This window comes from Podarcis bocagei, assembly GCF_964188305.1.
Source record: "Podarcis bocagei genome assembly, chromosome: W".
Lineage (NCBI taxonomy): Eukaryota > Metazoa > Chordata > Lepidosauria > Squamata > Lacertidae > Podarcis > Podarcis bocagei.
In genome coordinates, this window is record NC_138131.1 from 47628575 (window position 1) to 47645294 (window position 16720).

Genomic DNA, 16720 nt, shown 5'->3' on the forward strand with positions numbered 1-16720 from the left:
TCCAATCCTCTTCCACCGTCTCTTCTCCCAGGTCCCGGATTCTGCCAGTCATTTCAGCCAGTTCCATGTAGTCTATCAGTTGCGTCTGCCATTCTTCCAGTGTGGGTAAATCTTGGGTCTTCCAGTGCTTTGCAATGAGTATTCTTGCTGCTGTTGTTGCATACATAAAAAAGGTTCTATCTTTCTTTAACACCCCTTGGCCGACAATGCCCAAAAGGAAGGCCTCTGGTTTCTTAAGGAAGGTATACTTAAATACCTTTTTTAACTCATTATAGATCATTTCCCAGAAAGCCTTTACTTCCGGTCGGCGCCAGCATTTATGGCGGTCCTCTTTCCGAGCTCCGGAGGAGGACTGCTCCACGAGTTCGGGTCTGACCCACTACGGCAAGTGGGGGGACCCCTAAAATCACAGGCGCGGATGCCTGTGAACAAGGAGACTCGGTGGGCACCAGAAGCGCCCCTCTTTACTGCCTTTTTAAAGGCTCTGGAACGGCATCGGGAGAGCGCGGTGCTGAGAGTCGCTACCCAGCCCGCAGAGTGAAGCCGCGTCGCCATTGACGGAGAGCGCCGATTCCTTCCTGCAAATTGAATTCGGATTGAAAACCCCGTGAGTAGGATTGAATGACTATCGGGAACTTTTAAATTTAAATTGGAAATTTGGCCGGAAATGGGGGAGGTTAAAATCAAGGAAGTCTGCCTTCCCCCGACTGCATGACAGATGAAGCAACGAAAAACAAAAAGCTGCATCTGAAGGGAAATAACAATAGGACTATTTAAGCCTGGCATTTGGATATAAATCTCCTCTCTAGCAGGCAGGGGCAGAGGGGAGGGAAAGTAACCTCATTAACCTGCATGATTTTTGAAAGAGAAAAACTTTCCGCTGCCTCAATCCCCTGAGACGGACTGTCAAAATAAGATACCAGGACAGTGAAAAGATTTTAGAAACTTGTTACAAGGCTACATAGTTGAGGACTTAACTGATACAAAGTTTTGGGGTTTTGCTGCTACAATATACCAGACTGGACTGTGTTGACAGAGAAACTACATAGAAAAAGTGTTGCAGCATTTATATTGAAGTTTCCTGGTTTCTTTGTTCTATATTCTTTGTTTCCTTCACTTGGACATTATGTTTTGCCCCCTCTAGAGGGCTGAGAAGTAACAGTTGCAGAATAACAGATTAAGACAGTGGGATTTTCCATTTGGAAATTGTTCCTGTGAGAACGTCCTTGGGACATGAGTGGCCCAGCAGAGGAGATAACTACGAGAGCTAAAGCAAAACAGCAGCAACAGCAACAGAAGAAAAGAGGCTCAATATCAAGTTTAACACCGACAGGTGCAGCTGGGCAGGAAAAAGTGACGGCTGTCTCCATGGAGTCAATGACACAGGCGTTACTCAAGATAAATCAATCCCTGGAAGCTTTGACACAGCAGAGTACAGAAAATTCACAAAAACTAACAGAATTAACAGCAAGGCTGGATTTGAATACGAAAAGTGTGATATCCAACACAGAATCTATAAATAAACTGATTGAAGAAAACTCGGCAACACGTAAAATCGCAGAGGATGCCAGAAAGATTGCTGAGGAGACACAGGAAAAATTAGAACCGTTTTCTAAAAAAGTGTATGAACATGATGCGGCCTTGTCTTTGATGGAATTACAGAGAAAGGAGAGAAATTTGAAATTAAGACTAATTCCTGAAAGTGAAGGAGACAGCCTTGTGGAGTTCCTTACACAAGAGTTTTCTGACTTTTGGCAGGAAGAATTGGAGGAAGAAGAATTTAAGATAATAACAGCATTTAGACTGGGCAGGAGACAAAACAGAAAGACTCCGAGGGATTGCCTGATTACTTTCAGATCCAAGGAAGAAAGAGACAAAATACTGAAACTACATTACCAAAAGGCCTTGGAAATTGGAAATTCTCATATACAGATTTTTAAGGACATCCCTAAATATATTTTGGAGGTGAGAACCTTCTATAAAGATCTGGTCTACCTGCTGAAAAAGAACAACATACTCTTCAGGTGGGAGTTTCCACAAGGACTGTCCTTTAACTACAAGGGAAAGAAGGTGAAAATAAAAACAATTCAAGACAAAGAGAAATTCTTGGAGAGAAACCACAAGGATCTGCAGAAGGGAACGGTAGACCCAATCTCAGAGCAAAAAAGAGTAGTGGACATTCTGAATCTATCATTTGGGCTTAAACCACCACCATCAGAGGAAGAGCAACAACTTGGAGCGGTAGGAGGAGTAAGTGACAAATAACAAGATGGCCCTGCAATTCCTTAGTTGGAATTGTAATGGGCTGAACATGCCCACGAAAAGACGCCAAGTTTTTCATATTTTGAAAAGAGAACAATTGGATTTGATCTGTTTACAAGAAACCCATGTGACCAGGGTACACAGAAAACTACTTATAAATAAAAGATTAGGACAAGAATTCATCTCATCGGACAAAGTTAAGAAAAGAGGAGTGGTGATTTATGCAAAAGAGAAATTGGCCCCAAAAATGATGTTTAAAGATGAACAAGGAAGATACCTGGCAGTGGAAATACAAGTACAAGGAGAAAAATTGTTAATAGTTGGAATCTATGCACCAAATGAAGGGAAGGCGGAATTCTTCAAGAAGTTGCATGAAACTCTGATGGATTATTTGGACTATAACGTAGTAATTATGGGAGATATGAATGGTGTGGTTTCTACAAATATGGACAAGGCACAAAGACTGACAATCTCCAAGGAAGGGAGACTTCCGAAGACCTTCTTTGAAATGACTGAAAATATGGACTTAATAGATATTTGGAGAACAAGGAACCCTCTCTCGAGAGAGGGAACTTTTTTCTCTCAAGCAATGATGACCTGGACCAGAATCGACCAAATTTGGATTACTAGTGGGATGGCTCCAAAGATTAAAAAAAATAGAAATCTGCCCAAAGACTTGCTCCAACCATAACGCCGTGAAGATGGAGATGAAACTTACAACAACTGGTCAATTCAGATGGAGGATGAATGACACCCTGTTTCGAGACGAGGAGATCCACAGAAAGGCCCAAAAAACCTTAAAGGACTATTTTGAAATAAATTTAAAGGCCGATGTAGAAAAAAGAGTGATCTGGGACGCAAGCAAAGCTGTGATGCAAGGATTTTTGATTCAACAAAATTCAATAAAAAAGAGAAAGCAAAATGAGAAGAAGGAAAAGATTTTGGAAAAGATAAAAGAAGGAGAGAAAAGATTAAGATCAAAACCAAAGTCCCAGGAGATTTTGAGAGAGATCAAGCTATATCAAACACAATATATGGAATTGATGAATCAACAGATTGAGTGGAAGATAAAGCAAATGAGACAAAAGACATTTGAATCGGCAGATAAATGTGGTAAACTTCTCGCCTGGCAATTGAAGAAAAGACAGAAACTAAATACAGTTACAAATCTAGAAGTGGATGGAAAGAATATATCCAAACCCAACGAGATTAGAAATTGTTTCCTGAGTTATTTTAAAAAGTTATATTCACAAGGATCACAGAATGAAGAGGACATAGATGAATTCCTTAAAAAATATGGATTACAAAAAATCTCTCATCAAAGTAAGGTGGATCTAAATCAGAGAATAACAGAACAAGAGATAGAGGGTGCCATTCAGAACATGCAATTGGGCAAATCTCCAGGACCAGATGGACTGACTTCCAGATACTACAAAGCTTTGAAGGAGTGGTTGGTGCAACCGCTAAAGGAAGTCTGTAATGAGATTTTAGAGGGGAAAAGGGCACCAGAATTGTGGAAAGAAGCGTATATTACACTCATACCAAAGACAGAGACTGAAAAGACTCAACTTAAGAACTACCGCCCAATATCATTACTTAATGTGGATTACAAAATTTTTGCAGACATTTTGGCAAAAAGATTGAAAAGAGTGTTGATGGAGAAGATTCATAAGGACCAAGCAGGCTTTCTCCCTAAAAGGCATTTATCAGACAATGTGAGGAACATAATAGACATTTTGGAACTACTAGAGGTGAATATAAACACTAAAGCAGTTCTGATTTTTGTGGACGCGGAGAAAGCCTTTGACAATATCTCTTGGAGTTTTATGAAAAAGAATCTTCATGGGATGGGGGTAGGCCAAGGATTTGAGAATGGTATGGGTGCGATATATTCTGAACAAAAAGCTTGAGTGTAAAGTTGTTTAAAGTATCTCTGGAAGCACTTTCTAATCTCCACAGGATTCTGAATGTTTTTCCCTTCAATCTCTAACTTGGTAACCGTATTTAGTTTTTGTCTCTTTTTCAGCTGCCATGCTAACAGCTTTCCACATTTATTTGCCGATTCAAATGATCTTTGTTTCATTAACTTGATTTTCCACCCCACTTCCTGATTTATCAATTTAGAGTATTGTACTTGGTAGAGTTTAGTTTCTCTCAGAATCTCCTTTGACTTCGGTTTCAATCTTAACTTTTTCTCGCATTCCCTAATTTTCTCCAAAATCTTTTCCTTTTTCTCGTTCTGTGCTCTTTTCTTTATGGTGTTCTGTTGTATCAGAAACCCCCTCATTACAGCTTTACTTGCGTCCCAGATTACTCTTTTTTCCACCGTGGTGTTCAAATTTATTTCAAAATAGTCCTTCAAAGCTTTTTGGGCCTTTTTGATAATCTCCTGATCTCTGAGCAGGGTGTCATTCATCTTCCATCTAAAGGAGCCGGTTGTAGTTAGTCTCATATCCATCTTTACTGCGTTATGGTCGGAGCAAGTCTTTGGGCAGATTTCCACTTTTCTGATCTTGGGTGCCAGACCTCTAGTTATCCAGATTTGGTCGATTCTTGTCCATGTCAGTTGGGCTTCAGAAAAGAATGTTCGTTCTCTTCCTAGGGGATTTTTTGTCCTCCAGATATCAATCAAGTCCATATTGTCAGTCAGTTCAAAAAAAGTTTTAGGTAGTCTGCCATCTTTTGTCAAGCTTTGGCCATGTGACTTATCCATATTTGTAGACACCACCCCATTCATATCTCCCATCATAATGATGTTATTATAGTCCAGATAGTCCAGCATTGTCTCATGCAGCTTCTTATAAAATTCTGATTTCCCTTCGTTCGGTGCATAGATTCCCAGTATCAAGAACTTTTCACCCTGGGTTTGAATTTCGATTAACAAAATTCTTCCTTGTTCATCTTTAAAAAGGAATTTTGGTGATAGGCTCTCCTTTGCATAAATCACCACTCCTCTCTTTTTGACTCGGTCTGATGAAATAAATTCTTGGCCTAATCTTTTGTTAATTAACACTTTTCTGTGGAGCCTAGTCACATGTGTTTCCTGTAGGCAAATAATGTCCAATTGTTCTTTCTTTAATATATGGAATATCCTTCTCCTTTTTTCCGGGGAATTTCCACCATTAATGTTCCAGCTAAGAAGTTGCAGAAACATCCTGGGCGAGTCTGTTATTCTGTAGAGGGTGGTGTTTCTTTCTTCTGTTCCTCAGATCCCAAAGGTGTAGGTGCAGGCGGTGGCGGTGACCAAGCCTCAGGCCCTGTAATCACTTTCTGAAGGTCTTCTCCGTAATCATGCAGGAACTTATCTTTATCCTCGGGTGTTTTAATTTTCACCTTCTTCCCTCTGAATGTGAAAGATAATCCTTGAGGAAATTCCCACCTGAAAAGGATTGAGTTACTTCTCAACAGTTTGGTTAGTTCTGTATAGGTGGTTCTTAGATCCAAAAGTTGTTTAGGGATATCTTTGTAAATTTCCGCTCTCCTTCCCTGGATTACAAGTGATTTTTCGTAATGTAAGCTTAGTATTTTATCCTTCTCTTCCTTAGATCTCAAAGTAATCAAACAGTCTCTGGGTCTGTCCTTCCTTGCTACTCTTCCAAGTCTGAAGGCACTAACGATTTTAAAGTCCTTGTCTTCCTCCAAGTTCCAAAACTTGGAAAGTTCTTTTGTCAAATATTCCGTTAAATTCCCTTGTTCCAGTTCTAAAATTGATCTCAGCCTCAGATTATTTTCCTGACTGCGTAATTCAATCATAGACAGGTAGGCCTGATGTTCACCAATCTGTTTAGTCAGTGGTTTAACCTCCTCCTTCACTGCTTCCACTTTCTGGTTAACTTGCTCAGCCAATTTACGATTCTCTGTGGTAGCTTTACGATTCTCTGTAGTAGCTTCAAAAAGCTTCCCAATTGATTGTGCATGTAAGGTCACTTGTTCAGTTAATTTATTTAGGCTGGCAGTATTTTGGTCAATCTTTGCTGATTGTACATCCACTTTTTTGTCCAATGTTTCCAACTTCTCCAAGATTTTGTCTAGTACTGATTCGTTTCCTCCAGCTGCCATGCCTTCTGATAAAGTCAGCTCAGTTTCTAATTCTTGTGTTCCCAAAACAGTAGGAACAGATGATCTGCGCAACTGGGAAGTTAATGTTGATTGAGTTAATTGTTTAGCTTTAGCTTTGGCCGATCTTGTTTTCCCAGTGCCACTCATTCCACTCCTGTCTGCGTACCAAGGTCAGATTTAGTATGCTCCCATGGGAATCCACAAGCCCAGAGAGTAAACAACAAGTTAAAGGAAGAAAAAAGAGAAAAAACAAGTCCCAACCAGTTGTAAATCCAAAATCCACCAGGGGGAGTTCAAACAAATCTTGAGGAGAACAAAGGAAATTTTTCCAATAGTTGTTCCAAAGCTTAAAAGCTTAAAAAAGTTTTGCCAAAATCCAACAGTATCCAACCACTCATAAATTTCAAGAAAGACCTTCCGCTCTTCTTTATAGCCAGCAGAGTGAGTCCTTATTTAAACAAAGTTTCAGGAAAAGTGCCAGATAATAGTGTTTCAAAGTAGCTAGTCCAGTAACACTCAAAAGTAACAGTTCAGAGTAGCAAAAATCAAGTCCGCAAACTGACAGCTCTAATAGTTTGGCAGTCAAGTACCTGGGTTTCTTTAAATAATTTTGTAAATCCACAGGGAGAGGAAAAACTAAGTTCAAAGCAAAGCAGAAAAAAAAGTTTAAATCCCTTAGTACCTATAGCGACAGTTCAGGTCATGCACGAAATTGAAACTTTTAAATTCCTCTTCAAAGGCTTCAGATCAAAGTAATTCTTATGCTGGAGGAAATTTAGGAGACACCCACTCACGGATTCTGCTAGCGACTGAGCAGCAGCGCAAAGGGCTGCTCAGTCAGGGAAAGACACAACCACACCTAAGCGGTTTGGAACGGCTGGAGATTTACACACAAGCAACCCCATTTCCCGTGACAGCAATCCGTGAGTCCTTTACGTTGCTTGTGTGCAAGAGGACCGGGGTACAGTCATGAGTCAAACCGGAGGAGCCGGCGCAGGAGAGGGGGCCAAAGGCAGACAGAGTCTGGAGGAGAGAAACCGAGACTTGGAGCAGCAACTGGCTCTACTAGCCGCGCGGCTGGATGAAAGGAGGACACATGACGCCCAGGGGAAGATTACCCCCATCGCAAGAAAGGTACGGGGACTTGTGCGGACTTTTGGGGGCAACCCCAGAGATTATAACGCTTTTAAGACTGAAGTGCAGTATGCGCTGGATCTGCAGCACGATGACTTTGCCGACGATGGGGGAAGAGTCGCTTTCGTGGTGGGGCACCTGCAGGGGAGGGCCAGAGATTGGGTCCGACCCTTAATGGCGGCGGAGAACGCGGCTTTGAAGGACCTGAGAAAGTTTTTTAGCGCGATGGATCACATGTTCGCGAGCGATGTTGAAGAGAGTGTGACTCGTAAAGAACTGATGGGGTGCAAACAAGGAAACCAGTCAGTGAGAGAGTACTGGTCGAGATTTGCTATGCTGATCCATAAACTTGGGTGGGATCTGAGTTCTCAACCAGTACAAATGTTATTTGAGGAGGGCTTATCCTCTTGGGTGAGAGACGAACTTTCCCGCTCACCCCGCCCGGAATCGATGGACCAGCTGACCAAGTTGGCGCTCGCTGTAGGAGTCAGGCAAAAGACGCGCGCGCTGGAAAGGCGGGAAGGGAGAGCAGAGCGTTGGCATGACAACCGCACTCCAGACGTGCCAGCGTCTACTGTGCCACCCGAGGAGCCAATGGAGATTGGAGGAGCGCGTGCGCGCGGGTTTTCAAACTCCAGCGAGGTGCGTAAGAAGGAGGGGAAAACCAGTAAGAGGTGTTTCCTATGCCAGCAGCCGGGACATTTTGCCAGAGTATGCCCTCAGAAGAAGGCGTGGCAAGGAATGGTGGGGGCAGTGGGGAGTGAGGAGGAAAAAAAAGAGGCGCCGGGAAACGGCCGTGCTTGGCTGCAGGAAGGAGGGCACAGCAGCCAGGCGAGCAACCAGTAGTAGTGCCCAAACCAGACCCCCCCCCGAGCAGCCATCGCAATAGAGGTGGTGCTAGAACTCCCAAACGGACACCCCATCAAAGTGAAGGCGCTGCTGGATTCAGGCAGCTCTTGCAACTTCTTTAGCAAGGATTTTGCGCTAGAACACCAGCTACAGGTGGTGCCTCTAGAACATCCCCTGCAAGTAACCACGATAGATGGGAGAGAACTTTTGGGAGGGGAAGTGACCCACCAGACCCCGCCCATGAAAATGACAGTTTCCAGACACACTGAGACAATTGTCTTTCACGTAGCCACCTTAGCAGGACCACCTATCATACTGGGAATGAGTTGGCTGGCACTGCACGACCCAGTAGTAGGGTGGCACCAGCGGACAGTCACCTTTGGGTCAGCTCACTGCGTAGAGCATTGCCACGGAGGGGAAGGCCTGAGGATGGCAGTAGCCAGGGTGGCAGGGATGGCAGTAGGGGAAAAAGGGAAGATACCACCTCAGTATGCGGACTTGGAAGAAGTCTTCAGCGAGAAGGAGGCGGATCGGCTACCCCCCCCACAGGCCCTTTGACTGCCAGATCAACTTGCTCCCAGACGCTCAGCTGCCAGTGGGCAAGCTGTACGCCATGTCAGATAGGGAGATGCAGGAATTGCGGAAGTTTATTGACAAGAACCTGAAGCGAGGGTTCATAAGGGAATCGAGGGCGGTGGGGGGTAGTCCAGTGTTCTTTGTGGACAAGCGAGACTCCCATGAGCCCAGGCTCGTAGTGGACTACCGTGGATTGAACAGGGTGTCGGAACCAGTGACCTTCCCAATGCCCAGAATTGATGACATTTTGGCCAGGGTAAGGAAGGGGAAGATTTTTACCAAGCTGGACCTTCGGGGGGCGTACAACTTGATAAGGATGAGGGAGGGGGATGAATGGAAAACCACCATGTTCACCCCTCTGGGAGCCTTTGAGTACTTAGTTATGCCCTTCGGATTACAATCGGGATCGAGCACCTTTCAAGCTTTCATGCACCACGTGCTGGGGTCCCTGCTGTACAAGAATTGTGTAGCCTTCCTGGACGACGTCCTAATCTACTCAGAGAACGAGGAGCAGCATGTAAAAGACGTCAGGGAAGTGCTGAAGAGACTGCAGGAGCACCAGCTGTGGGTCAAATTGGAGAAGTGCCAATTCCACGCTCGAGAGGTGGAGTTCCTTGGCTATCGGTTGTCAGACAAGGGCTTGGCCATGGACCCGGGGAAGGTGCAGGCCGTGCTAGAATGGAAGCCTCCCAAGAACAGGAAGGACGTGCAGAGGTTCTTGGGGTTTGCAAATTTCTACAGGAAGTTCATCAAGAACTTCGCCCATCTAACAGCACCCATAACGGATTGTCTCAGCAGTAAGAAGAAGTTCGAATGGACAGAAGAGGCCCAGCGTTCCTTTGAAAAGCTTAAGAGGGCTTTCACGTCGGAAGAGCAGCTCCTACATGTGGATCTGCGGAAGCCGATGAGGCTAGAGACGGACGCGCCAGACAGAGCTGTGGGGGGCATATTGCTCCAGCAGGAAAATGGGGAACAGTGGAAGCCGTGTGCCTTCTTTTCCAGGAAGCTGAACAAGTCAGAGCAAAACTATACAGTGTACGATCGGGAACTGCTGGCAATTCACGAGGCCTTTCGACGATGGAGACATTTTCTCATAGGCGCACAGCACAAAGTCCAGGTGTGTACTGACCACAAGAACCTGGAATATTGGAGAACGGCGAGAGTGCTGAACCAACGACAGGTGCGGTGGGCACAGGAGTTTTCCAAGTTTGATTTTGAGATTAGGTACGTGCCTGGGAAGGAAAATGTCAGAGCAGACGCCCTCTCCCGCAAGCCCGAATACGCAGAAGGGGAGGGAGGGCCAGAAGCACGTCATGTCATTCCCGAGGGCAGATGGGTGTGTGGGGGAGTGTTCGTCGGGAGGCAAGAGCTGGCCGGGTTGACGAGGGATGATCAATATGCACAAACCAAAATCCGAGAAATTGGTATCACTGGGGAAACTCAGGGGGGGGGGTTCGAAGTAAAGGACGGGGCACTGTACTATAAGGGTGCATTGTACATACCTGAGGGGGATTTGAGGAGCAGAATACTCAAACAACTGCATGACAACCCCACGGCAGGACATTTTGGACAACATAAGACAATGCTACTGGTCACCAGGCAGTTTTGGTGGCCACGGGTGAGGGAAGATGTGAAGGAGTATGTACGTGGGTGCCAGTGCTGCCAGAGAGCGAAGGGGGAGAGGACAGCACCTGCAGGGTTACTGGAGCCCTTACCCACACCAGAGAGGCCATGGGAGGTGGTATCAATTGACTTTATGACGGACTTACCCAAAGCCAGGGGGAAAACGGCAGTAATGGTGGTAGTTGACTTGATGACCAAAATGTGCCATTTTATTGCGTGCTCGCATGCGGTGACTGCAGAAGAAACAGCAAAGCTGTTTGTAGAGCATGTTTTCAGGTTGCATGGCGCCCCCTTGAGGATTTTATCCGACAGAGGCCGGCAATTCACGTCCAGATTCTGGAGGAAGCTCATGAGTCTGCTGGACGTCGAGGTTGGGTTCTCAACGGCCAGACATCCAGAAACCAATGGACAAGCAGAGAGAGCTAACAGCATACTTCAACAATATCTACGCTGCTACGTCAGCGAAAGGGAGAAGGATTGGGTGGACAAATTAGCGCTGGCTGAGTTTGCATACAATAACGCAGAACATGTGTCCACAGGGATGAGTCCGTTTATGGCGAATTACGGGTGTCACCCCAGGGCTTTCCCCGGGGAAGGGGAGGGAAGTTGGAGTGTTCCCGCAGCTGAAAAATTTGTGGAAGAAATGGAGGCTTTACACCAACAGCTTAAGTTAAACCTGGAAAGGGCCAAGGAAGAGTACAAGAGGCAGGCAGACAAGCACCGCAGAGAGGGAGAAACCATAAGAGTGGGGGACCAGGTGTGGTTGTCTACCAAAGGGTTGCCGTTCAAAGGAGGGTGCAAGAAGCTAAGGCCAAAGAAACTGGGACCGTTCGAAGTAGCCCAGCAAGTTAATCCAGTGGCCTTTAGGCTCAAATTGCCATCTCACATGAAACTGCACCCCATGTTCCACAGGTCCTTACTCTCACCGTTCAGGGAGGGGAGGGAATTTCTGGGTCAGCAAAGTGAAACACCCTTGCATCCACAGATGGAGGAAAGGGAATTCAGTGGCCATGCAGCTGAAATTCTTGATTCCAGGTGGAGAGGGGGACGAGTGGAATATTTGGTGGCGTGGGAGGGGGAGCCAGAAGCGGAAAACGCATGGGTCCCAGCAGAAGAGATTAGGGATGAGTATCTGCAGGAGGAGTTTCATAGCAGGTATCCAGGAAAGCCCAAACCACCAGAGAGGTTCTGGGGGGAGCAATTTGGCACCACCGATGAAGAGGAAGAGTTTGAGGGTTTTCCTGCCTCCGAAGAGGAGGAAGGGGAATTGTCCGAAGAAGAATCCGACTGGGGAGATAGGGGAGAGAGAAGAGACAGCAGCAAATGGAGAGGGGTGTTTGAATCATCAGATGGAGGGGAGAGTTCCTTCCGGGGGTTTCCTGCATCACCGTCCGAGGAAAGGACGGGGGGGGGGTTGGAGGGCCCTGGGAGGGAGGTGGATGTCAGGGAACTGACATCGGAGCAGAGGGGAGAGGCGAGGCTCCCGGACTCTGCAGGAGAGGGGAAGAGTAAGGGAAGAGAGAGAACGTCATCTGGGGAAGGAAGTTCAGGTGACACCAGGAAGAAGGGAGAGGCAGAGAGCAGCTCGGAGGCGAGGCTCCGAGACTCTTCCAGTGAAGTCAGTGAGGAGGGTGGAGGACCACCACTCGGCACGCCCACTCTGCGCAGAAGGCTTCCGCGCAGAGAGGCGAGGCGAAGGTTGTCCGTTAAGGAATTCTTATGCTGGAGGAAATTTAGGAGACACTCACTCACGGATTCTGCTAGCGACTGAGCAGCAGCGCAAAGGGCTGCTCAGTCAGAAAAAGACACAACCACACCTAAGCAGTTTGGAACGGCTGGAGATTTACACACAAGCAACCCCATTTCCCGTGACACATACGTTAGGGAAAAGTGTGCATCAAAAATACATATATTTGTGGCAATAACAAACAGAAATGTGTTATTTTGGGGAAAATTGCTTGGAAAGAAATTAGGGGAAATGAGAACTAAAATTGTGTGTGTGTGTGTGTGTGTGTTTATTGGCTTATATAAACAAGAATAACATTATACAAGTTTTCTCATGTCATTAGTATGTCACAAAAATAGCATAATAATTGTGGAAAAATATCTGCAACATATGTTTCATTATTAGTGATCAGTGTATAAGTTCTTGGTTTATGAACTGGTTTAAACAATTAGGAAGAAGAAGAAGAAGAAAAAGACAAAAGAGGGAGAGGGGTGGGGTCGGGTGGTTATGCTTCTCTTATTCTACTTACCGCATTTTTCGCTCTATAAGACACACTTTTCCCTTCCTAAAAAGTAAGGGGAAATGTGTGTGCGTCTTATGGAGCGAATGCAGGCGGGAGGCTCTGCTCAGTGCTCCCTTTTATTAGCCGTGTGGAGCTTGTGTGCGGCTCTTGGCTTTTCCCCAGAGAAAGAGCGCTTCACAGGCTCTTTAAAGGGAGCACAGGTCTTGGGGGAGCCTTAGCCATGCGCAAGTTCTCCCGGGCAACAGAAGCCTTCATCCCGCTGCCGGGGGCTGCGTGTGGCTATCCCAGAAGCCAGGACAGCAAGCGGGATCACTGCGATCTCGCTTGCTGTCCTGGCTTCTGGGATTCAGAATATTTTTTTTCTTGTTTCCTCCTCCAAAAACTAGGTGCGTTTTATGGTCTGGTGCGTCTTATAGAGCAAAAAATATGGTAGTGTGTGTGAGGGGTTGTGTCAGCATTACTTGTATGAGTTCTTTTACTATTCACTTGTATGGGGAATTATACTTAAAATTATATAGAACACAATAACTATACAGTGGTACCTCGGGTTACATACGCTTCAGGTTACAGACTCTGTTAACCCGGAAGTAGTACCTCGGGTTAAGAACTTTGCTTCAGGATGAGAACAGAAATTGCACGGCGGCAGTGGGAGGCCCCTTTAGCTAAAGTGGTGCCTCAGGTTAAGAACAGTTTCCGGTTAAGAATGGACCTCCGGAATGAATTAAGTTCTTAACCCGAGGTACCACTGTATATGAAAATGAAAAATGGATATGTAGGTCAACATTTAATTACCCTAGAATCATTTTATCCAATTCATCCGAGCAGAAGCAACAACCACTGGACAGATGATCTTAGGATTCAACATGCTAATTTCCAGCAGTGTTCTCAAACTTGCAATTGCCAGTAGTGTGGCACCTCTGTTTTTGGTTCAATATAACAATTTAAACATTGTATATTTGTCTATTAAGGGTTTTCCCCCAAAAGCTAAGTACAACAAAATAAAATACAGATACAGAAGTATGCAAAGGAACACAAATGAAACACAAAAATTTCCTTTGCTGGGGGCAGCATGGAAGAAAAAGAAAAATTGATGTCCTCAGAAGGCATGTAAAAGGTGAGTTCAGGTAAGTGCATCAGTTAGACAAGCCATAGGTTCTGAAAAACCATGGGTACAATTTAAAAAACCTACTTTTTTCTTACAACAGTCTTCCAAGGTAGGCCAGTATCACTTTCCTAACATAGCAGTGAGGTGACTGAGACTGAGAGGGAAGGTTCTTGCATCAAGTTACAAAATACATAAGAAGCTGCCTCGATACTCGCTCAGAATATCTGAATGGAATTAAATCTATCTATTCCGAACAATTCGCTAGATTAATAATTAGCAATACTTTAACGGAAAGAATTGAGATAACGAAGGGGACAAGGCAGGGCTGCCTGCTATTGCCATTACAAAGAGTTACAAATGAAAACAGGACTAACAATTGCAAAAAAAGTAAAATACTTGGGGGTATGGCTAATGACAAAAAACATCAACTTATATAAAGATAATTACGAAAAGGTGTGGACAGAGATTAAACAAGACCTGGAAATTTGGACCAGAATGAAATTATCGTTGATGGACAGAATTGCTGATATTAAAATGAACATGCTTCCGAAACTGTTAATCTTATTCCAGACCATTCCTATTATATGTGGAACGAAACAATTTGACATCTGACGAAAACTTATTTCTAAATATATCTGGCTGGGAAAGAAACCTAGGATCAAATATAAAATCCTGACTGATGCAAAAGAAAGAGGCGGATTCTCCCAGCCAGATCTAAAAATTTATTATGAAGCATCTTGTTTTTGTTGGTTGTGTGATTGGATAGCATTAGACAATGAGGAGGTACTAGATTTAGAGGGATTCGATAATAGATACGGGTGGCACGCCTACCTGTGGTATGGAAAGACAAAAGTTCACAGAGGGTTTCTGCACCACATCATTAGAAAATCCTTGTATGAGGTATGGACTAGACATAAAAATCTCTTAGAACGTAAAACTCCGTGAGGTCTGACCAGAGCAGAATACAGTAGCACTATTACTTCCCTTGATCTAGATGCTATACTCCTATTGATGCAGCCCAGAATTGCATTGGCTTTTTTAGCTGCCGCGTCACACTGTTGGCTCATGTCAAGTTTGTGGTCAACCAAGACTCCTAGATCCTTTTCACATGTACTGCTCTCAAGCCAGGTGTCCCCCATCTTGTATTTGTGCCTCTCATTTTTTTTGCCCAAGTACAATACTTTACATTTCTCCCTGTTAAAATTCATCTTGTTTGTTTTTGCCCCGTTCTCTAATCTGTCAAGGTCGTTTTGAAGTGTGATCCTCTCCTCTGGGGTGTTAGCCACCCCTCCCAGTTTGGTGTCATCTGCAAATTTGATCAGGATGCCCTTGAGTCCATCATCCAAGTCGTTGATAAAGATGTTGAATAAGACCGGGCCCAAGACAGAACCCTGTGGCACCCCACTAGTCACTCTTCTCCAGGATGAAGAGGAACCATTGATGAGCACCCTTTGGGTTCGGTCAGTCAGCCAGTTACAAATCCACTGAGTGGTAGCATAGTCAAGACCGCATTTTACCAGCTTCTTTACAAGAATATCATGGGGCACCTTGTCAAATGCCTTGCTGAAATCAAGGTAGGCTACATCCACTGCGTTCCCTTCATCTACCAGGCTTGTAATTCTGTCAAAAAACGAGATCAGGTTAGTCTGACATGACTTATTTTTCAGAAATCCATGCTGACTATTGGTGATCACAGCATTCCTTTCTAGGTGCTCATAGACTGTTTGCTTAATGATCTGCTCCGGAATCTTCCCTGGTATTGATGTCAGACTGACTGGGCGGTAATTATTTGGGTCCTCTCTTTCCCCCTTTTTGAAAATAGGGACAACATTTTCCCTCCTCCAGTCTGCCGGGACTTCGCCTGTTCTCCAGGAATTCTCAAAGATGACTGCCAGTGGTTCTGAGATCACATCTGCCAGTTCTTTTAATACTCTTGGATGCAGTTCATCTGGCCCTGGAGACTTGAATACATCTAAACTAGCCAAGTATTCTTGTACTATCTCCTTAGTTATTCTGGGCTGTGTTTCCTTTGCTGAATCATTTGCTCCAAATTCTTCAGGTCGGGCATTGTTTTCTTTATCGGAGAAGACTGAGGCAAAGAAGGCATTGAGGAGTTCAGCCCTTTCTGTGTCCCCTGTTTGCATTTCACCATCTTCTCCTCTGAGTGACCCCACTGTTTCTTTGTTCTTCCTTTTGCTACGAACATACCCATAAAAGCCTTTTTTGTTGCTTTTAACCTCTCTAGCAAGCCTGAGTTCATTCTGTGCTTTAGCTTTTCTGACTTTGTGTCTACACGTGCTGGCTATTTGCTTGAATTCCTCTTTGGTGGTTTCCCCCCTTTTCCATTTTTTGTACACATCCTTTTTTAATCTTAATGAGGTCTCTGTTATTCTTCTCTCCCTTAATTTTGACCCAAATGCTCTCACTTTGGCTTTGAGGTTCTAAATCCTGGATCTCTTCACAGGTATACACATCCCTGACATATAACGCCACTCCTCCTCCTTTCTTGTCTGGTCTGTTTCTCTGAAATAGATTGTATCCCCCCATTATTACATTCCAATTGTGGGACTTATCCCACCAGGTTTCAGTGATGCCTATTATGTCATATTTAGTTTGCTGTACCAAGAGCTCAAGCTCATCTTGTTTATTTCCCATGCTTTGCGCATTAGTGTACAGACATTGAAGTCCATTAATCATTCCCCCGTGTCTCTTATTTAAGGATTTTTTCCTCCCACCACTAGGTCTGCGTGCTGTTTGCTCCATTTGGTCTATGACATGTTACTGGAGGGGGATGGTAAATTAAAGTTAAAATCATTCAAAGAATTGAGAGGATAATTAACCGATTGGTTACAATACCACCAAT